Source organism: Ambystoma mexicanum, chromosome 3q, assembly GCF_040938575.1.
Source record: "Ambystoma mexicanum isolate Mex_15411 chromosome 3q, UKY_AmexF1_1, whole genome shotgun sequence".
Classification (NCBI taxonomy): Eukaryota; Metazoa; Chordata; class Amphibia; order Caudata; family Ambystomatidae; genus Ambystoma; species Ambystoma mexicanum.
In genome coordinates, this window is record NC_090926.1 from 51877938 (window position 1) to 51902055 (window position 24118).

Sequence of the window (24118 nt, forward strand, 5' to 3'; positions counted from 1 at the left end):
ATGAGTCTGCACGTCTTCTCGCATGGCTCGTTGACCGCGTTGACCCACTGGGACAGCTCACCAGGGCTGGATTCCTCCGTTTCCTGGACCTTGTTCCGACCCCCTTCTCCACAGAACCCCCTATGCCCCAGTCGTCCTCCATGCCATCTTCCCACCCATGTGTCACCTGGGTGCCCTGTGGAGCTGCCTCCGACCGTGTGGCCAGGCTGGTGGACAACAGATCCCTGCCACAGTCGGGAGTCGGACGTCCAGCAGGGGTGGCCACATCAACGACTGCACCCCAGCTGGAGGATGATGTGCAGGCACCATTGGACAGGGCACATGGACAGCAGCAGCTGCAGCAGCAGGAGGTTGTAGGTGGGAGCCACGATAGCTCGGGGCCTTCAACATCGGAGGGGCAGGCATCGGCCGGAGGGCAGGAGGACCCTGGACGGGAAGTGTCTTCCGTGTGGCAGCGGTTGGGCCACGCCATAGATGGGGAGCGGCGGCAGGCAGAAGAGGCGCGGCTCACGATGGTCAGGGCGGAGAACTTCATGCGGAGGGCCCTGAGGCAGGCCGAGTGCCTCGAGGCAATTCGCAGGGAGTTCTAGGTGAACATGTTGGCGTCCCTGCGGACCCTCAGGGCCATGGAACAGGACCGCCTCCGGGACATAGACGAGGAGTTCGATGATGCCCTGGTCCGGAACACCACTAAGTGAGCCGCTGGACTGGCCCGCCGCCATTGTATATAGTTATTTAGTGATAGGTTTCCTTTGCAGTTTATTTTTCTTTGGAGTCGACAGACACTGCTCCACCTTTTCTATAAAGTTCCATTTTAGATAGGTTTTTTGGTAGGTTTCATTTCTTCTCTTGGGATGATGGACCCTGAATACTTTGTACATAGTTGGACTTTGGATTTGGATATTTTTTTAACTATGAATATTTTTTGCCATGGAGCAATGGTTTTCTATTTCTTTTTTACCTTCATTTACTTTTCATGGACTTGAACTTTGGAAGATATTTTTCCGTATTGTCATTTATTGATTTCATTTTGAAAAGAGACAGCCTGCTTAATTTTTTAATTATTTTACTTGTGTATTTTGGTTGATTTTGATAGCCATTGCTGTTGTTTTTAATACATTATTTTGATTTTTTCATTCTTCAATGTGTGGTTTCATCTCATTGTTTTCATGCATGTCATGATATGGGTTTTCAGGTTCCCTTGCAACCATTGTGTGTGTGTGAGACACATGTGTTGATTTACATTGTTTCCATTGGAGTAGTATCATGGGCACATGTAATACTTGGTTGTGTCTTTGGGCTGTGGTGGCTGGCCATGAGGCACATGCTTGAGGATTGTCAGGGCCTGTGGGCAGGGGGACATGTGTGGGGGCCTGGTGGAGGCTGCCCCTGGTGGCGGGGGGGTGGGGGTGGTGGTAGACATGAGTGGGGGCCTGGTGGAGGGTGCCCCTGGTGGCTGGGGGGTGGGGGTGGTGAGAGACATGAGTGGGGGCCTGGTGGAGGCTGCCCCTGGTGGCTGGGGGGTGGGGGTGGTGGGAGACATGAGTGGGGGCCTGGTGGAGGGTGCCCCTGCACTGCTGGGGGATGGGGGTGGTGGGAAACATGGGTGGGGGCCTGGTGGAGGGTGCCCCTGGTGGCTGGGGGGTGGTGGTGGTGGGAGACATGGGTGGGGGCCTGGTGGAGGGTGCCCCAGCACTGCTGGGGGTTCAGGGTGGTGGGAGACATGTGTGGGGGCCTGGTGGAGGGTGCCCCTGGTGGCTGGGGGGTGGGGGTGGTGGGAGACATGAGTGGGGGCCTGGTGGAGGCTGCCCCTGGTGGCTGGGGGGTGGGGGTGGTGGGAGACATGGGTGGGGGCCTGGTGGAGGCTGCCCCTGCACTGCTGGGGGGTGGGGGTGCAGGGGGACATGAGCAGGTGTGCAGGGTAGTCCCCTGTTTTGTGGGCTGCCTGCAGGGGCCGTGGAGGGTGTACAGGGAACACCTGTGAGGACCCACCCAGCCTAATCGCGTGTGTAACTTCCCACGCACCCCTGTAATACACGTACCAAGCCAAATCACGTGTGATAATTCCCGCGCACCCCTGTAATACACGTACCTGGCCAAATCGCATGTGAGAATTCCCGCACACCCCTGTAATACACGTACCCAGCCGAATCGCGTGTAAAACTTCCCGTGTACCCCTGTAATACACGTACCCAGCCAAATCGCGTCTGATTATTCCCGCGTACCCCTGTGATACACGTGCCCTGGCTAATCGCGTGTAAAACTTCACGCGTACCCCTGTAATACATGTACCCTGGCCAATCGCGTGTTAAACTTCCCGCGTACCCCTGTAATACACGTACCCTGGCTAATCGCGTGTGTAACTTCACGCGTACCCCTGATATGCACGTTACCCGCTTTGCGTTCCTTGTTTGGCAGCCCTGTAAACTGGTCCAGGGTTAGCGCAGCCCTTTGTGATGATTTTGCGATTTTGATGGCTTTTCCTTGCGCGAGGGCGTTCTTGGGGGCGTTACTGGCGCTGCTGCAGGGTCGCTGCGATACTCTGCGCCACGGCTGGTTTGGGAGCCTAAAATCCATGAATACGCTGTGCGCGGAAATCGGTTTTAGCGCACGTGCCTGGCGCAGACAATCGCACGCGGACACTCTGCGCCAGCCGCTTGCGACACTTTTCTGCGAAATTCTATGAATTACCCTGTGAGTGTTGACCAATCCTATGGGCTCGTTGTATGTTAAATGTAGTTTCCATGGGCAAATGTAGTATGGGCGGTAACATTTTTTGTAGAAAAACAATGGGGTCAGTACCCTCAGCTCCTTCAGGTAGGCCTGAGATGCGTAGGTTATTGCACCTGCTGCGATTTTCCAAATCTTCATTATGCTTTTGGAGTTCTTTAATAGATTTTTCTAATTGCGCAACCCTAGGGGAAATATCTTCAAGTTCGCCAATTCTTTGCACCACCTCATCCACTCTGTTGTTAACTCCCATCCACCTTTCATCTAATTACTGTAGTTTAGCATTTGTGGTTTATATAAAGGGTTTAAGAGCCCTAATTTCCGCAAGAATGGCTTCAATAGCTGGATATGAAATACCTACTGGAGGTGGAGAGTCACTTTTAGGTCTTTTCAGATTAGTTGAAAAGGAGGTAGCATCCTTAGAAGAGGAACAATTGTTTTGGTTAGCATTGCTGGTTGCCATAGCTAAACAATTGTTGACAGATGTTTGTTGTTAAGGCGTATAATTCTTTGTAGATATTATTTATGATGTCTCGTAGTATATAATTATTACATCCATATCATTCTTAATGTTTTGCTCTTAGATAAAGAGACCAAAAAATGGAAAAAACGAGAATAATAAGGCATATACTACCGAAGATTGCAAGAGTTAAGAAATCCCATGGGATATTGCGCAATCCTAGAGTGGACCAACCGCTGTTCTCCAGAGCAGTTAACAATAAAGAAAGGAGCAAGCCTGTGCAGCTGTGGAGGTGTGCAGGTTGGGTGATTATTGTCCAATCTGTATATTCATAGTAAAAATATTGCTGCAAGAAGATGTGGCAATTGTTGTAATATTTAAAGGAGTGGCATGTGTATACAAGAGGGAGATCAAAATAAAGTGCCTTATACTTTAATTAACTCCGTTTGTCTTTGTTATTTTTCCTAACTTCCCGTTCTCTGATCTTCCTGTCTGCTCATATAATTGAAAACCTTATATATCCAAACTTTTACAGCAGTCCCTTCCCACTTTTCTCTCAGCTTAAATATATTGTCAGTAATCTTCTTGTTTTTTTTGTGACTATATTTCCTTGTATAGTGTTGAAAAGTTAATTCTTTAATTGCCTCTCCACACGAGGGGCGGCTCGCATTCCGACGTGTTCTCGATGCTCTCTCTGCGAGAGTAGCCCGCTGCGGAATCAGCTGTTCTACACACCGGAGCCGTGCAGAAACCTCACCGAGCCTTCCCGGGATGACTGCGACGCGAAGTGCATCGGATTTAAGGTAAGTTTTTATAAAATAAACAAACCTAATGCAATTTATATATTTTATGAGGCGGAGCCGAGCCTCTAGGCGACCATTTTACCTCTGTGCTTAGCCACGCCCCCCATAAAAGTACCTTTTAGGGGACACGGCCCCACACCAACAGTCTAAACATCCTAGTAGCGCTCCTTTATAATTCCCTGGAATGCTGCATCTGCTTGACTGAATGATTTTCTCCACCAGAGATGTTACAGCCTTGCGCTGCTCTCCTCTGCTTTGCTGGTGGCAAGCGCTTCCACGAAATGCTGCAAAACTCTGCAGATGCCACAACTCTGCAAAGCTCTTGGCACCACTTCAGTCTCCCTAGAAAAGGCCCCAAACCCTGGGCTCCAAGCCCCTCCAAATGCTGTAATGGGCTTCAAGCCCTCCAGACGCTGCTACAGGCTCCAAGCCTCTTCCAATTTGCAATGGGTTCCAACCCCTCAGGGCTCACCAAAAGGCTTCAAGCCCCTTAGCTGCACATCATGGCTCTAAGGTCTCTAAGGCGCAGCTCAGACTCCAAGCTTCTTCAAATGCTACTGCCATGGGCTACAAGCCCCTCCATGCCGCAGCTTTGGGTTCTCAAACCCCTTCAATCCAGTCACTGGGCCCTCAGCCCTGCCGAAGCTCCTTTGCCAGTCTCTTGGCCTTCACAGTGCTCAACCTGCCCAACTGCTGGCAGGACAGCTGGCCCCTGCCCCTGGCGCTGCTCACTATCTCCTGCGCTTGTGCCCACTGCGCTGGTCCCTCCTGCGCCTACTTACATAAAACGCTCGCCTTACCTGAGAGGATCTTCTTTGGTTGGGGGGCGGTGCATGTGTCCTCCTTAGTGCTGTCCCCCAGCACAGCCAGCATCCTTGTCGCCATTGTAAAGCTCGGGTCCTCTAATGATGACTCTGACATCTTCTGATGTTCCAGGTGTTCCTTTATTGAAGTTCCAGTACATCTTTTAGGTTTATTATGTCAAGTTCATCAGAGCCTAAAACAACATGCACCAGCATCCTCTCAGGTAGGCTACATAACTACAACTGACTCACACAGCACTCTCAACCATACACCAACATTCTCACAGACTGCATTCCTTGTCACTCACCCAACATTCCACTCATACTTACAAAAGCAACAAGGAAACCAAATCCCTACATGTGTAATTCTCGTACTAATATGGTGGCACACATTTTACTGGTTACATCTAATAACGACAGAAGCATGTAATTCAAGGGGTTAAGCTGCTTGCCCGTTTTAAATACTTGAATCAATAACAATTCCCTCCAAGTGTGTGGCATATACCATGTCCAAACAACCCTCTCAAACAACTTCTTCAACAGGTGGGGCCAAGCAATCAGATTCTTTATGAGACCTGTATTGGAAAGTCCATCAGGCACAGGTGCACAAGACTGTTTTAATTGTAGAATGGTTTCCAATACTGTTGCCTCAGAAATGTCCACGCTCCAGGGTTGACAAGCGATAGGAATGTTACTCTGATTAAGACTGTCTCCTGTCCCAAAACATCTGCAATACATTTAGACCAAATCTCCTCATTTGTGGGATTTATTAGTGAGTTACTATTTGTGTTGCTATACATTTTGTAAATCCGCAGTATTTTTTAGTGCAATGTTTACATAATACATTTGGCAACAACTACCATAGTGCTTTAGTATCTTTTCAACCAATTATGGAAACTATATTTCGCTTTTTGTGATAAGGTGGGCACTATCAGTTTTGTTAAGGACGAGTCATTTCCTAATATGCTGCATGTACTGCAGAAGAGGATATTTTTCTGCAGCAATCGTGCCATCATAAATCTCCCCTCGCTTGTTATTTTTTTCTCACCAAGATTCACAGCAACCAATCTGTCTGAAGGTTGTTGTATGTTTGAAAATCCAACCAACAATTGAATTTGGGAAAATAGTTTTGTCAATCTTGCAATTTTTGTAATTAAACTTTTCCATGTATCCTTTAATAGCGTGCATACTACTTTACAACCTACATATTCTGTTTATAACTGTCCCAACAACCTTTACCCTTCTTTTCTCTAACTTAATCAATTTAATTGATTATTCAACATGGTATGATCTCTACAAAGATTGAATTTTATTTCCAAGGAGCTTATCTTATGAAGGTCCATAGTTGTGACAGAAATGTAGTAAATCATAGCATATTTACTCCCCACATTCCACAAAAAATTACCAGGAACCTCTGCCTTAACTCTGCCAAATTCCCAGTCGAACTTTAACTACATCCACTTTTTATCCTGCCTGTTCCCTTGAATTTGTTTCATTATTGAAGCAGGACTCATTTCCACACTATTATTTGTTGCCCACGTGTCATATTTATCAATATAATGTATTATTTATTCATTTTTGCATTTATTTACAGGGCACATAACCCTTAGGTATCTAGGCGCTAGTTTCATTTTGTAAGGGCAGGTCATTTATAACGCGCTTGTTTTTATTTATTTATTTTTTCTTTCAAGTACGGGTCCGGGATTCAAACCTGTGTTTGCTCAGCGTGGTCTTGCTTCCAAGACTTGCGCGTTGCCACAGAGCTTTCCTCCTGTCCCGGGAGGTCATTGAGGTCACCTACTATGATCACTGGGCCTCATTACGACCCTGGCGGAATGGGTTTAAAGGCGCTGGTAAAGGTGCCGGTGCCGTTAAACCCATTCCGCCCTATTACGAGGTCCTCTTGCGGGACCCGCTCTGGACGTCTGGTCAGACCAGACGTCCTTTGCGGGTCTCACGAGGGGACTAGCATGTTAACAACGGGCCCATCATTAACGGGCCCGTTGTTAACATGCTCCCATTCCCATTGAGCCCTATGGGGGCTCAAATGGGAATGGGGATGGTCTGGTTTCCCTGAATGGGGAAATACCGGGCCCTCCAAAGTCGGAATGGCCCAGTATTTCCCCATTCAGGGACCACGGACCCGGACCCGAGTTTGGAGGCAACCATGCCCTTGTTAAGGGCATGGCTGCCTCCAAACTCGTAATGAGGCTCACTGTCTCACTAGACATGTTTGTTTTTCTACTAGCTAATACCGTGTGTATTCATGTCAGGAGACCATCATCATTACTCTTCTTGGATGATCATAGACATTCAACAACACCAATGGGTTTTGGAGAACTTGGAGAATTCATTGATTTCTGCAATCAAGTTTGGATTATAATCATCCAATGTTATCTTCCTCTTTATTATATGATTGGGCATGCCCATTGATAGTCACCCAGTTGGCCACTCACGCTTATCTTTATTTGGCAGATTTTGTATGATTGTATATGCGTTCATACACAAGTTAGTTATCATCGGACTTTCTTGGACCGAAATATATTGTGATTAGTTAGATATTATATCTCCACATCGCTGTTTGTGAAATGTCCATGTCCCCTAGCAGTCCATGTTGTTATTGAAGCAGATCACGGCCAAGAATGTTTATTGAGTTGCAAACCTCCAGAAAGCATGACCAACCAAGGCATGACTTATTACATTTTCCTAATGTCTTAGATGCCCTTTTGCATATGTCTTTCTGCACAGCAGCGGTACCTGTAACTTTTATGGTCTCATAGGCATCATTACAGTTCTGCTGGTGCAGTATAAGTGCTGGTAAAACGCCCTGTAGTTCTGGCACCGGCACTTTTACCACACCGGCAAAACACAAGTTTGCCGGTGGGGGCACTGATTTATCTCCAGCCAAGAGTAATTCTGGTGCCGGTAATTCCGGCAATTCCTTCCATGGGGTCCTTTGGGACTCTGTGGAATGAAGATTTACCAGCGTTTCCGCTACTTGGAATATGCCTGTAATTCCGGAATTCCACATGTCGGTAACGGTAGTACCATTTTGGTGGCATCCCACCGGATTTACCGGCGGCATACCACCAAAATTGCAATGACCCCCATAGTCTACTGCAATCAAATCATGTTGGTCAATGATACCACTAATGGCGTACCCCAATTTGAAAAATATTTGATATATGAGATATCAAATTAACAACTGAGGCCGAATTCATTGTACTCTGGTGATACCCCACCCTCTATTTCATCTATATCATGTGTAGACAGTACTCACAGTGGGGGAATTCATGTGAATACATGTAAAATATGTGAGCAATTCATAGGCACGCTCTCTTGTGCAGAAAACAATACCATAATAAAACAGGAATTAGTAGCTGCGACTTTCTAGGATTCAGAACTCAGATGAAAGTATAAAAGACATTTGAGGCCTAGGGGACAGCCTGAGCATGATTACCTTTATTTTGGTATAGCTAAAAGACTTATGAAACGTATTGTGTCCATACATTTTCCCCAAAAAACATAATCAGGTAATTAAAGCTTCTGGTCGTGGTCATGCTGGACCATGATGTACCTCAGATCACAACAATTGGCTTAGGATATGAGTATCAGGTCCCCACCTATCTAGTGGGGACAACCACGGAAACTCATTAGGAAAGAGATGCCATCCCTGTTGCTTCCCAGGCAGTGATGTATCTATGATTGGATTGTCGTCACATTATCACTTTGGGGTTGTACATAACAAAAGGTCAAGATACTGGAAGGTGCAGGCAGATAGGAGGAGAGGAATGTAAGTTTTATGTTGAGTGTAAGTGGATGGGCTCAATATGTTTGAAGGGAGTGTGTAGAGGCATATGTGCAGTGACAGCCTTTAGAGCATTGTTCATGGTTATTGCAAGGCTATTTGGTCGACAACGTCAGACCCTCTGCAGATGGGATACTGGTGCACTTGGATGGGTGTCATCTTGGATTCGAGGAGCTACAGCATTTCTGTCAGAGTTGTGAGGTGGGCAGGTCATCTGACAGGCTAACAGGTGGCAGTGCAGGACTACTACAGGAGGGGGGTCTAGCCCTCTAAACTATATATAACTCACCTTACCCAAGCAGCAGGGTTTAGAAATGCGAATATATATTAAATATATAATATACACATATATATGAATACATTCTATATTACAGTATGACAGACTTGTCTGTTCTGCCTGATCTCTCATCCCTTCTGATCCTACACCGGATGAGCCACAGTGGTAGTGGATCAGGGAGTCTTTGCACCGTGGGCCACATATGCCAGAGACGACACAGGTAGATGAGAGCAGCTGAGTGCAACACGCGCTCCTTCCTTGGGCAGCATGAGTGGAGATACCTGGGTGAAGATCAAGCCTCACGCCGCTTGTATGTGGGGTGACCGGGTAAAGTCAGTAGCAGTGCTGGGGGGCAGTTTGGCACAGAAGTGATTGGGCGCATCTGCCAGCAGTTGTCGGGTGCTGTGCTGAAGCGGGCCGGGAAACAAAGTGTGCCAGTGGCTGTGAAGTAAGCAGCACACCCGCTGACACCAGGTAGTGCCGCAACCATCTGAATCTCATGACGGGATCAGGGGTCAAGTCCTAAAAAAAATGTGGGTGGCCTCATTTACATATCAATTGGATGTGGCATCACCAGAAATTAGCATATCAAGGTGCCCTCTGAAAAATGTGGGGTCTGCGTCCACCCACGTGTGCCCTCGACTTGAGCTCTGGACGGGATCAACCAGGAAGTGTTATTTGCAAATAGGGCTAGCGTGGGGTGCGGGCGAAGCGCTCTGCAGCAGAGTGTCAACTGCACATCCATGCCGAATGGAGGGTCAGGGAAAGAAATGCCTACAACAGTGCTCCTCCCGAGAGGATTTATTCTCTCAGGATGCTATCTTTTGAAATGTCTCTAATCCAGGAGATACTGGGCTTTACAATATTAAAGAAAAACACCTTTTCAAGCCTGATCACTGTGAAAATCATTGTTGTATTGTGACAGGGCCAGGCTCGGACAGGCCGGGGCAGAGCCGGTGCCGGAGAGGGCGCCACGGGGTGGTGAGCTGCCACCGCAGGAGGAGCAGCGATCCAATGCGGTTGCCTGGAATCGAGCGTGGCCCCAGCAGCTAGTGTCTGCTGAAGCTCGCACTCAAAGAACCACCCGCCTAAACCACCAGGGACCTTCATTAATAGAAGACTTCCAAGGAGGCAGGAGTAACCGAGACCCTCTACACCACGAGGGAAATCTATTTATGAACAAAGTCCTCCAGACGGGTCATACCGCAGATACCACCAGCCACCGGGGATATATAAACTAGAGATGGGCCTGCAAAAAGGCCATGGAAAAAGGGAACAGCAGTAGTGGTAGTATCAGTAGTAGTGTGGCAGTGAGAGTGAGAGACGTAGCAATGGTAGTAGAGCGACAGTGATTCAAGCAGAAAAGGGGAAGTGGAAGTAGAGAGGCAGTAGTAGTGAGAAGCTGTAGTGCAGTAAGTAGGGGTAAGAGTGGAGAAGTGGATAGGAGCAGAGGTGGTAGTTGCAGAGAGACAAAGTAGCAGGAAAGAGAAATAACATTGAAGGTAGTAGTTAGGTGGTAGTAGGAGGTCGTGGTAGTAGAGTGGAGGAATTGAGAAGCAGGAAGAGAGGTAACATCTGAGGGTGATGGTACGAAGACACAATGTAACATGAGAGGGATAGAAGAGTGGTTGGGAGGAGAGCATCTTGGGGACCAATGTAGGAGAGGGTCAGGTGATGCCATGCATGTGTGTAGAGCAAGTGGTACTGTGTGGCAGAAGGCACCATCCCTGTACTTGGTAGCAAAGAAATAAGTACGGTTAGAAGAGAGACATCGTGAAGGTCCCTAGTGAGCGAGTCAGCCATCGACTTAGGGAACCCAGCCTTAGCCAAAGTCAGAAAAGAGAGCAAAAGGTGGCACCGTTCAGTAGCAATAACCCCTGGCACGGGCGGCTGGGCTAAGAAGGAAGGACAGTCCAGGGAAGTTGGGGGAGAGAGGGACGGCCCTAGTGCCAATCTTATCCATATACCCTGGTGTGCCCGAAGATCTGGCAGTATTCACCAGGCCTACGATCTGCTGCTGTAAGGTGTTAAATAAACATCCATGGACTGAGAAACGGCGTCAGAGTGGTTATTTGTGGGAGAACCCATCACCATATACAAACGTACAGAATTAAGTCATCCCCTTTTATGAGAATGGGGGTTACACCTAGAGACAGAACTAGGAAGATACCGTTCTCCGAGTGATCCCCGTGAGTAACACAAAAGAAAACCAGAGAAGCATGTATTCACAATCTCGCAAATGTATGTCAAATGTTTCAGAATTACTTGAAGGAGGAGGAACACCAATGTGGTATGGTGCTGTGAGGCAATCACTGGATTTGGAGTTTGTCCGCTTTCCCTCTTGCCTGTCTTCTGCCCCCTTGGGATGGCTTGCTCTGCCTCCATGTGCCTCACCTCCTCTTCCTGATAAATTGGAATGCCCCTGAAAGGCCTTCTCTGCCTTTAATGTGTATGGGTTTAAACCAAGGCGTTGTTTTGCATTGTATAAAAAGAAGATTAATGGGTATACAAGAGGTTGGCTCTTGTTCACATACAGGAATTCGCAAGCTACACGACTTTGATGGAATTTCAAGCAGCCTGAGGTGGCATTACTGCATAGCGAAGAGGCTCCCCAGAGCGCAAGCACGTGACTGTATTCACAGAGATAAGGGACTCCATGTGCCTAGCAGTGGAACAGTTTTTATATACTGGCTTCTGCATGTTTCATTACCGTCGTAGGATTTCTGAGGACGGGTTGGGTGTCGCGGCTTCGGGAATGTTCTATTTTTCCGAGAGAAGTTACACCTGCAGGCTTGTGAGGCTTGCTGTAAGCCTGGCCCACACGTTGATGTTCTGGATTTCCCGAAAAGGACTTTCCTGACAGAGTTCCCAAGATTGCGGAGGGCAACTCGATGGAGCTCTGCAGAAGTCGTTCCCAAATGTCTGCTTCATTTGTTTGATGCTGCAGCGCCTGGAAGCATCTTGTGTCTGCTTGACTCGTCTATATAAGCTCATTATTGTCAGAGATTCCATGTTTAAGAATTGAGGCTGGTGCTTTCTGTGAACTCTAATTCGTTGATACATTCTTCCCAGTGTTTGAAACACTTCTACGTGGTTTCACCTGCACAATTTTTTTTTATAGCGGACTGCTTGGCCATGGCAATTGAGGAGCTGAGAGCCGTTACGTGTTGAAATGCACGTAGGCGGCTCCCCGCCGCCAAATGTTCATCATTTACACGGCAGAGTGCAAAAGTGCAGTGCAAAAGGCGGCCACCTTTTGTCCTGCACTTTCGCACACTGCCATGCAATGTAAATAAATGCTGCCTAGCTTGCTCACATGTTGGGCAGCTTTTACTTTTAATTGTGAGCACCGCTTTCCAGGGCAAGCAACGCTTAAGCATTTAATTTTCATTGTGAACACAGCTTACCATGTGGTAAGCAGTGTTCACAATGAAAATTAAACACCACCCAACATGGACTACATAGGGATCTCGAGCATTTGTGCTGGCAGGAATATCCATGCTGGCACAAATGCTGGAGCATTTGTATGGCGGAGAGGAAGGACGGCAGCGGAAATGCAAGTTGTGTTCCACCCCTCTTCTCTGCTAGACTAATGATTGAAAATGTGCTGTAGTGTGAATGGAAGGCGTTAAAGCCTTACGTGAGGCTGTAACGCCTTCCATTTACGTTATGTTTCATTGAAACATGAGCTCCATTGCCTTCTTTCTTCTAATGGGGGGTCACCTCATACCATGTTTCCCACTCACCTGTCTCCGTCTTCTTCCCCTTTCCTCTTCTAGTCTCTCTCCCAGTAGCCCCCCTTCCCTGGGCAGCAATAGACACGCTATAGTTAAGGTAAAACGTTTGCACATAAAGGTTTCCTAAAATTCTATTGCTAATAACTTGACTCGCTGGACGGATTTCAATGACATTTTCCCCAAAAAAGGTTTGTCATGGTTCCCCCCCAAACTGGAAATTGTGTGAAAGATTTGTTGAAAATTCAAAAGTTATTAAGAAACAAGCACAGTTTTCAGCCTACTCCCATTCATTTTACAGTGCAACTATTTGAACAGCCATAGCGTGAAAACCATTAGGAAGATTTGGAGCAAATTACAAAGAACTTGGGCACCAAGCGTTGACTTAATTTCCTTGACTGGTTTGGGGTAAATATGTCCAATAGATTTTAAAGTATTTGACGGAGAAGGGGGTGGCCGTACTCCCAATAACTTGTATAGATCCTCCATGGTGATTTGCAACAGAGAGGCTTTTCAGGAAGGAAAACTCATCTTTTTCTTTTTTTTACTCGATGCAAGCGATTACAGCGATAATACCTCGGGAAGCCGAAAATTAAAAGTTGCCAAAATGCTATTTAGGGGGGGAAAAAGGATGTACTCACATCAGGCTATAGGCAGGGAGGGGGAAAGAGGACCCCATGTGAATTTGTTAAATTGGGGCTGGCATGAAAAGCCAGTCTGGGATAGAATATGTTCGCCTTTTCGGGGGAATTACCAATGCAAGACGCGATTGGATAATACATTCTTTCACACAAATGAAAGAGTTATAGGGGGTAATGGGAGAGGGTAAGGGAGGGAAGTGGCAATCGAGGCGAGTGGGGGGACCAAGAAAAGATGAGGGGGACACGTGGAGAGTGCCTGTAACGACGGGGAAGAGTTTTGCATTTTCTTGCATTTTTTCACAAGAGATTACCGCAGCAACAGTGCAAGACACGATCGCAAAAGAAACTGTGTCACATGAAGAGTGGTAGGGGGTAATGGGACCGGGCCAGAGAGGGAAAAGGCAAATGAGGGGATTGAGGGTGAGGCAAGAAAAGAGTATCGCGGAAATAGGGAGTGGAAAAAACATTTACACCTGAAGAGATCACATCTACTTGGCAGGGGCAATTGGTCTATGGGAAAATTATTGTTGTAACATGTACAGTGGTCACGGCTGCCTTAGACCGTGGCTAAAGGCCATGGCTAGTGGGCCTGGATGAAACATATTGGTGCAACATGTACAGTGAACAAAGTTTAGTTTAGAGAGAGTTAAGGCAACAAAACCCTTGAAATTCCATGCATTGGGGAAGTGATGACCATCTTAACGCTGTGTCTCCCCGTTGAAAAGCCCATGAGCACATTCATAGTATAACAGAAGGGATTCACAATGACATACAAAATGAAATAATGGGGGACATCTACTGGGGGACGCTGAGTTAAGATGCTCATCACTTCCCACATTGTGAATTTCAAGGGTTTTGTTGCATTGAATCTGATCACTTTACCTCTTTTTCAACTAAAGTTTTTTCACTGAACATATGTAGATATTATATTGTGGCAACGAAAATTGCATGATCAAACATTCCATTATAAAAGTTGTGTAGGTGAAATCAGGTTTGAAACGTGTTCAGGGTTTCAAGGTCAGTGATCTCTTAGCCAGTGCTCTGTGATCCTATGTGAGTGAAGCGTTTTTTTTTTCTATGCAGACTGTATAACATCTCTTTGGATAAAGGTTAAAATACAGCTCCTTATGGCCCTCATAAGTCTGCTGGTCGGAATTACTGTGGCAGTTATTCTGTTTACTGGCACATTTCTAGACCGGTAAACTTGTGACCGGCAAACTAAAAGTATGCCCGTGGGGTGGCCTGATTTACCTCCAGCCAAGTGCTGGATATAAGTCAGGCACTCCACTGTCAAAAAACAGCCAGTATTACCGGCACCAGTATCACTGGTGCTGGTATTGCTGTCAATACTCCATGTGAGTCCTAGTGGGACTCCATGGAATGGGGATTTCCATACTCTTACTGGCACCTGTAATCTGCTGGTAATTCCAGCAGATCAGGCACTGGTAATGGTATTACTGTTTGCTGGTATTCTGGCAGTATTACTGTCAGGATACCGGCAAACTTCTGATGAGTCCCATTGTTCCACGAGAAAAGAAGCACTTGTTTCCTATTATTTAGTGATCAAGTTTTTTTCAGGAATACAGATGTGATTCAAATTCTTCATTATGCGGTCAGAAGAGACATTGGGCCTCATTTCGAGATTGGTGGTAGTCATGGCGCTATTTGCACCATGACTGCCACCAATAACGGGACCGAGTCCGGTGTGGTGCAATGGGGACTTACCGTTCTAGTCCGACCCTGGCGGGACCGGTAAGTCCCTATTGCACCAACCATTCCCCATTCCCATTTGAGCCCTCATAGGGCTCAATGGGAATGGGGAAGGCGCTATTTACGGGCCTGCTAATGGCAGGCCCGTAATTAGCTGCCTGGTCCCCTAACGGGACCCTTAAGGGATGTGTGGTCCGACCACACATCCCTAGCGGTTCCCGTTAGGGGACCTCGGAATCGGGCGGTAGGGGATTACCGGCACCAGTCTCCTTACTGGTGCCCGGTATCCCCTACCACCTGACTCGTAATGACCCCCATTGTCTTTTTGCTGATGAAGTTTTCATGTGTCCCCCATAGGCAGGACACCCTGGTACAGTCCCCTGGATTGGTAAGTGTCACAGTGAAAAGCACATACCCATTACATAAACGTCGATAAAAAAAAGCCTACTGTGTGAGTGTGTGTGTTTATTTCTGTTATTCCCCACGGTAGCTTGTCTATGTAACCCCCAATTAAGCTGGCCAATCAGGCGAGGGTTATTACATAGCTGTTAATTCTGCTGCCTGCAATAGGTTGTCTGTTGATGATGGCTTACTCATGGTATGGGCCAACAGCAAATGAAGAGCAAATGGATTAACCATGGACAAAGTAGTGGATGGATGTTATTGTGGATGTGATCTTGGATGTGGTCATGGATGGGAGTGAAGGCTGTGCCACTAATGACAATGGCCCATGGAGTGGGCAGCCATCCATGTATTGTTATAGTCATGCTTGTTGTTGAAGCCATAGGCCCAAGAAGGTACAGCATTTTTTAACCCTTTTTGCGGACTGATGCTTGCCTTTTTTTTGGAGATGGCTAAGTCTCTGTACTGGCCCCACGGTGGGCTGGAAGAAGTGGAATCCTGAAGCTGAGGGGCACTCCTCTGTGTTTTCCCCTGAAGCGGCACACTCCTCAAATGAAGCCGAGTTTGCTTCTCAAGAATTTGGTCTGTAGATCAAGAGGCTGATATTTCTGGGATACATTTGTAGGTATTCCAGAAATGCTACCTCCACCGGTGCTAAACTTTAAATTTTCAGAAATACCACGGGTGTAGGTGGTTACCTCCTCCAGAGTTGGGTAGATTTTTGGTAAGAAATACTGCTGGGGGAAGTAATCACCTCCACCAGTGGATATTCCAGAAATACCACCTCTGCTAATGGTAACCTAAAAAAGTATTTCTAAAATGGTCATCTCAGTTAGTTCCACTTTCAATGTGAAACTGGGAATGCATAATGTAGAGTAGTGGCTTGCACCAGTACTGTACACCTTTTCATCTGCTTACCATGGCCCATTGTGAAAACATATTTCACTTTTTTTTTTTAAATTGAGACCAATTGAGAATTACTACCTCTATATCTAAGGTGGAAGGAAAAGTAGTCAGATTGTCATTAGAAAATCCACCTAAAATGCCACTGATGGTATTCCCATGAAATAACGCAAACAATATTTAACGAAACCCTGAACTGGGCAGATGGTAATATCAGCAGTATTTAGAAAATACTGCTGATTTTACCATTCCCGTCAACTCTGAATGATACCCACCAGACCTGCAGCCACCACAACCAAGGAAGACTAGGGAACTCTGGGGGTCAGGGGAAGCCACCCACTCCATTATGAGACCCCTATGGGTGTTAAAAGGGGATCCCAGAACTAACTCAGTCCTCCCAATGCCGGCAAAACAAATCATGATCCCACGTATCTACTAACGATAGCACTGGGATATCCCGAGCCCACAAACACACACAGGATGGCAATGAAAGCTAGAAATCCGAGGAACATAGTCTGACATAGATCACAAAGTGGTCCTTCAAGGAAGACCCACAAGCAGTGACAGGAATCATGCAAACCACTGCTTTTAATGCACTACAAACAGTCAAAGCGGGAGAGCCAGTTTCCCGCAAACCTGAAAAGTGGAGTGCCGGCTCAGTAGAACCAGCCCCCACCATGAATTTGGCAGGCAGAGCACTGGCTCAGGAAAATGACATGACGCTCCTGCCTGACCATAGCATGGTAGGCCTTGGTGGGACATAAACTAATCCATTACAAAACTGCACTCACCTGGAGTTAAAGTTGGGAAGGCTGTTACCCACCAGGGGTGGAGGTGGCCATACAGGAGCAGGGCTAATAAGGTTAAGGGAAACCCAGAGCGAATGGTATCACTACACATTATCCCCCACCAAAAATATCGCCATATATATGGTTGTCTGGAACGGCCATAGGTGATATTTTTGCGGGGGATCATTTTTGGGGTTTTTGGGAGTGGGGGTTGTGGGGCTGTCCCCCGCTCCTTTAAAAATAATGCTGGGTTGCGGGGGTGTCCCCCACCGGTTCCATGCCTTAATATTGCCACAAAAATATGGTGATATTTTTGTATGGCAATATATTTGCAGGGATATTAACACATGGAACCGAAGGAATGAGGCATCCAAAGTACTTCCTGCTACAATCTCCTTATTCCCCACAATATAAAAGTTACCGAAACACCTCTGGCTTTATGGGGGAGATGATGGCCTTCCTGGCAGCTGGGGTTAGAAAGTGACACATGCAACCCCTACAGTTAGCACCCAGACAGAGGGAGAGAATATTCTATCCACACCAAGCCAAGTAGGGGGAAATAAGTATGATGGTCGTTCCAGGTGGGATAGCTAAGCCCAGGAAACCCCTAGGGGAGGAGGAGGAGAATCGATGCACATGTTCATTCCAGAGCCCTGAGGACAGAAGAAAGGGTCGAACAACCACCCATCCAAGGAGGGTACACCGCCAAGGCACAGAGAAGACTTGCTTCAACCAGGGTCTCAGAGGACCAGACCCCACCATGAAAAAGGAAGTGCACAGTGACACTTAAGTTCCCTGAAACTGTGTGTGACATTGTTGGACACTCCCCTCAGGGTACTCACGGGTCTTGCTTATTAAAACAAGGCCTGGACCATTGGATTCCCAACCATTGAGTTATCCGAAACAGGGGATTGTAAGGCAAGCATGGTATCGCAAGTATGACACTGACACAAGGCTTACAAGTTTCAAACCCTTTATTAGATTCTTGAGATTTGGAAAAACTCCTGTGTTGCCCGATAGCTATGATGTGAGTAGTCTCTAGGATCAAATAATAAAGAGAACACAGTCCTAGTCAGTCTATGTCAAAAAATGGCCTATACTAACAAAACCTAAATCCTGCCCTATCTCTTATACAAAATGTGTGTAAAGGGGAATGTGTATGCAAAGGAAAGTCAGTGTTGTAACATAAAAGATCAAGGTGGCTGAGCCAGTTCTCCTCCCCACGTTGGACAGCATGGAGTAAGGCGGTCCCCATAAACAGGATGACACACTCTGGCTCAGGTTATCAAAAAAAGGCACTTCAAAACGCTGGTCGAGGCCTGATTGGCCTTCCACGTTAAAGTCACTTATTCAGCTTTCCAAAAGTTCTTTCACAGTGCAACAGAAGTTCACGTAGGCCTCCCTCTGTCGGGCTCGGACCTCGTAATCACAGCACTTGCAGGGGTTCCCTTCCCCAAGCTTCATTTACATTCTTTAGGGGTTCCCTTCCCCTAACTTATTTCATGTTTCAGGGCTTGGACCCTTCACTGATGTTGAAGACTTTCCAATGTGCAAGGCTTTTACCATAGACCTCCACAGGACCACTTCGAATTTCACTCCAACTCTCCCTTAATGCCCCAATGTCTCTTGGTATTGGTAGTTCCATAACAGAAAATCATAACGGTTCAAAGAAATCTTCCTCTTAAAGCAATCACCTTTTAACTTCCACTTTCGTAAGGGATAATCTTAACTATTGCGAATTTCAAAGTTTGTTCACTTTGTCGCTTTATAACAAGACATCAAACATTTTGTGGAGACTTTCGAGTGGGCTATTTCCTTTCGCCGGACCACTCCGCTACTCCGTATCACTGGCTTAACAGTTATAGTAACTAAAAAGTTAATTGCTGGTTTGCTTTCTTTCGCATCTCATCAGCATGCGTGCAACCTTCAATTGTGAGATACACTGTTGCGGCTTCAAACTTTCTGTTGCGGCTTCAATCTTTCATTGACACAAACTGACCTTTCATGTCTTTTGCTAACTCACTGTTTGTGTGCATTCCTTTCTTGTCTCTGCGGCTTTGCTTCACGAGTCAAGGTTGATACCATAGGCTTGGCCTCACCTCTCCAACTCTGTCATTCACCCAGGAGGGTTGCTGGCGTCCTTGCAACAAAATGCGGGCTTCTACTTGTCGTGGATTTGGCTTTCTCTGCGTCTCCTTCATGGTTTCCCATAGGCAACTACCTCCAGCAGGGAACTTCAGGGTTTCCCTACCCTTCGTCTGTCCCTAGATTGGTCGTCCTGCTCCAGTGGGTTTGCCTTCGCCCCGGAAGATCTGCTCCTTCTCGTGTCTCACCTTGCTCTATGTTCTGCCTTCTATCCGTGTGGCGGGGGGCTAATGGGTATCAGATGTATGTGATTAAGGTCAAGTGCCTGACTTTGCCTGACCTGATTAACGGGACCTGTCCAATGAGATATGTAAGTGTTAGCCTCTTTACTCTCAGTCGTCCTCTTCCTTGGCCCAGTGTTTGTGTAGAAAGGGGGGTGGAGTTGGGACGTTGGAGAATCCTATACAATAGTTTGGGTTACGAGCACAGGAAAGGGGGGATAGCGCGTCTCACTATCGGTTGCCTCACCCCCACTCGTGAAGATCACCCACCCAGGTGATCCTCCCTCACAGGTCCACCCCCAGTGTCTGGATCCAAAGGTGATGGCCGTGCCCTGGCCACCTGAAAGAGAGATCCTCGAGGGCTAGCAAGTGAGACACCCTTTAATTTCTGACAGGATACGCTGTTTGTTTTACATTCCTAACATTTTGTTTTGCTTAAAAAAAACTCAGTTCTTCTATTGTGTAAAGAAACTCCTGTGTCCCACAGGAGTTCGCCTGACCAGTCTTTGTGGTTCTTACAGTTTGGGTGTCCAGGACTGCAGGCTATCAGCAGACAAAACCTGGCGAGGGAGACTATGGGGTGGAGAGAACTATTTTAAATCTGCAGTTTAATTCATGTTGCGCAGAGGGCTATTTCGGTATTCGCATAAGTGCAGAAAACTCATAGCCTTTGTAAATAAAAACTGTGAGCACTTTACAGTCCAGTCTCAGTGTGTATTGTTCATCCTTCTCTGTGATATATCCCATTCCAATGTGTGTGCACGGTCACACTTCATTTCCTTTATTTTTTGTCAAAAGCAATTTATTGATTTAAAATTTTGATCATCTTAGCATGCAATTACACTTTTTGATTTCAATGTTGTCTCAAACTGGACATTTGGAAATGTGATGAATCCTTGGGGTGGCTATATGAGAGAGGATCATATGGGGTGCAGACAACCTCCGGGGAAATGTCATGGCTTCATCGGGTGAGACACGGTTTCTTGCATTTTTCCTTGAAAATAACCCTCCCATATCTAATGGCCTATTGTCATACATCTATTCATCCTCCTATGAAGAATAGGGAAAACCTTTCCCCCAGACCTATACGCCAACCTTCCAACTTTGGGCTGCCTTGTGGAATTTATGAAACCGCCTTCTCCAGTTCCACCTATAAATCATCCAGGACTGACTTGATAACCATTGAGAATATTAAGTTTTTCGAACCACTTGTCACAAATGGACTTCCCTTCCCAGAATTACCAAAATACTGGGATGGGGGAGGTCACAAGACCAGCAAGCTCTCTAGTTGTTGCTCGCATACACCTGTGCCTGGGAAATTTAAAGAGCAGAAGCAGAGAGTCGAGGTCTGCTGCTGGCAGCAGAGAGTTGCGCCTCGCCGCGAGGATAGAGAGAACAAAAGGCTGAGACCGGTGTGGTGGAGCCAGGTGGCTCACCGACCAAGGAGAAAGAAGCTGCTGCACGAGGAGGACATGCTACGGGAAGGCCAGAAGTCAACAAGAGACTCCTGCACATTCACAGGTGACAGAAAGCAGCGCTTCACTTACCAGACCCTGTAACGAAGCACATGTGTTAAGTGGAAGCTGAGAGAGACAGGAAAACTAAGAGGAAGCAGTCACGAGAAGGAAGCAGATGGGAAACATTCACTGGCTAACCGCGGAAGAATCCAGGAACGCCAACAAGAGCCGGAGAATCCACCCAGAGACAGCGGGGACAATGGGGTGTATCGGCAGCCACGCTGAATGCAAGTAAGTGTAAATAAAGCAACCAAGAGAGAGAAAGCGAAAGGACTTATTGTTAAAGGGGGAATTGAACTACGAGCAAAACTCTTTCAAATATATGAATGCATACACTGCAAGTATATGGGAAACCTAAACAGGATAATATATCCAGAAGATATATTATCAAACAAAGTATATGTGCAACTCTGGGAGAGGGCAGAGACCCAGTATGAACAGAAGACCTGGCAGGAGAGTACACAGGCAATTACTAGCGTGGGAATACAAGACGCCCTGGTAGGAGAGTATAACAGGCAGTTACAAGAAATGTACAAGATCTAAAGAAGCCCTGAGAAGAAATATTGTGATAACCAGAAAAGAAGGAGCAAAAGCCTGGCAGAAAAGTATAGCAGGTATCCTGAACGAGACAAACTTACAAATCCAGACGGTTGTGTGCGTCAGCGTTGATGTTGGCCAAGAACGACATAAGGAACTGTTGTTCATGAAACATCAGAACGTAAAGAGGAATCCAGCGGAAGGGAGCCACCCTCTGGAGCAAGGACCTTCATCCTTGAAGACCTTTTGTATTGGAGCCAATGGGCCTCATTATAAGGGTGGCGGCTACGGTATGAACAGTGCCGGTAAGGCACCGGCACCGTTCATACCGTGCCGCCGAATTACGAGTTCTGCTTGCGGGTGCCTGACAGCCCGCCAGGTCTCGGTTAAGGCTTTTTTTTTGTTATTCCCTTTCCTCCCTGGTCCCCCCTACCGCCACTTACCTTATTGTTCCTGCTTCCCCGGCGAGGGACGAGGGAAGCCTCCCGCCGTGTGGAGATGGAGCGGCCATTCCCGCTCCGCGCCTCCACACGGCTGGAGGCTTCAGTCATCGCTCGCAGGAGAAGCAGGTACGCTTTCTTTTTTTACTTTTTTTTAATTCCCAACCCCACTTTCCTTCTTTTTGATCCTTTTTCGGGAGCGGACGCGCTGGGAACACTTGTGTTCCCAGCGCGTCCGCTCCCAATGGCCGCCATGGAAACAAACTCTGTTTTCCCTTTCCATGGTGGTCATTTTCTTGGTCGTTTCTTTTTTTTAATTTCTGTCCCGAAACGCCGCAGCGTTTCAAAAAATGCTTTTAGTACCCCGGTCACGCACATAATGCAGGCCGGGGTACTAATAGCAATATGACCCGAGCGGCGGGGGCATTACCGACTCAGGTAATGCTCCCAGGTTAAGGCCCTCGCTTTGCTCAGGTCTATAACTATGGGCCCCGGGGCATTACCTGAGTCAGTAATGCCCCCGCCGCTCGGGTCATATTGCTTAAGTATAGCATTCACATATGTCTCATTTTGTCTCATGTTTAACATTCACTTCATGTATACAATCAATTATATACCAGCATATTGAATTATGTAAAGACAGACATTGAGGAGGCGTGGTGGGGAGGGTAATGAGGGGCCACAAAAAACAAAATCGCAAAAAAGACAAAAGTTAGTAAAGGATATCCACAACAAACGAAACATATTTAGAACATAAGCCATAGATTTGATTCATAGACCATTTTTAAAAGAAATTATATTCTGTATATTGACAACGGAGGTGGGGAAGCAGTTACTCAAATACCTTTCACACACACGCGACACGGGCATACCAGTAAGTGAAACTGGGCGCAGGGCTGAAGACGTTAACACTCAAGAAAACCCTACTTTAAATCCTTTTATTTTGAAGAAATGCCTTTAACCAAAATCATGGCTAACTTGTGCCTGAGTTTCATTCCTGACTCCTCACAGAACCAGATAGGATAGAGCACTAGAATCCGCTTATCACTGCGCTGATCAAGTGTGTTGTGTAGTTGGTCCTGCAGCCGGTGAGTGATTCTTGTAAGACTGTGCCCTTCCGTCTTGGTGTAGTTTATAGTAGATGTTAGTGGAGAACCACACTCAAACCATGCACTGGCTCACTGAAGATGCTAGTATCTGTATGTACCATTGAGTTTATAAGTAATTGGATACATAGTGTGCAGATTACGCACAGGCATGCCCTTGAGGCAGCTTGTGCAATAATACCGTCTTGAAGCTGAGGCTCCCGTTTCGGATTTGATACCATAAGTCAAGTCAAAATTCTTCCAGTCTGGGTTGGCTCTGTAAATGTGTTTTTCAAAACGCTTTTATTACATTTTCGGCCAAGTTGGCAGGTTTGGAGAGATATGCAATTGCATCAGGGACACTGGCCTTGGTGTATGAATGGTAATAGTGCTTTTTTGTTGTAATGCTGCACACTACGTCTTGGGGGCAGGCAGTTTGATAATGGTGTAAACATTCAAGCTCTTGTATGCATGCTTGTTCTTTAAATGCTCATATATGGGGGCGTGGCTTGACACAGAGGATGATGGCCGCCTGATCGTGCTTCTCCGACCCCCCTATGCCCTAATACCAGAATGTCTTCACTTACCATGTCGCTCTCTGTTCCGTGTCTTCTTTCACGGGCCGTTGCTCGGCTGATGCTGATTCTGACTGGAGGTCTGCTGCTCCCACATGCTATTATTGTGCACTCTCCAAGCCCCGAACACTGAACGACTGCTGCTCACAACACTGGCTGCCTCTTGTGTGGTAATATCCGGTGTCACTTGTGACCTGATGAGCCGGCTCGGGCCTTATCGGCCCCATTCGGATGAGCAGCGCCACCGCTTGATGTATCAAACAAACTACACCTGTCTTGCAGCAAATTAGACATATTAAGCTAAGTTTTTCTTCAGTTCAACATTATATGGATTTTTCTGCTTTTTTGTTTCCTTACACTTCTAAGACTTCAACGCTGTCCTATGCTTTTTTTGGTGTGCATACTCTCACAAGGATAGTACAGCCTTGTTGAAGTTTACCTGAAATATAAAGGCTACATTTTTCCTCAATTTGGCATTTTTTTGATATCTGGGCTTTTGCTCACTGATACTTCTCAAATCCCAATGCTGCCTAGTACAT

General features: G+C 46.7%; 1 long non-coding RNA gene across 1 annotated transcript in view; it reads right to left on the reverse strand.

The window, feature by feature from the left end:
- Positions 1–23730, reverse strand: part of LOC138582099 (uncharacterized) — a 219404-nt gene extending 195674 nt beyond the window's left edge. Inside the window, exon 1 of the long non-coding RNA XR_011304949.1 lies at positions 23592–23730. This is a non-coding gene — a long non-coding RNA (uncharacterized lncRNA). The remainder of the gene's footprint in view (positions 1–23591) is intronic.
- Between the last annotated feature and the right edge of the window lie 388 nt (positions 23731–24118).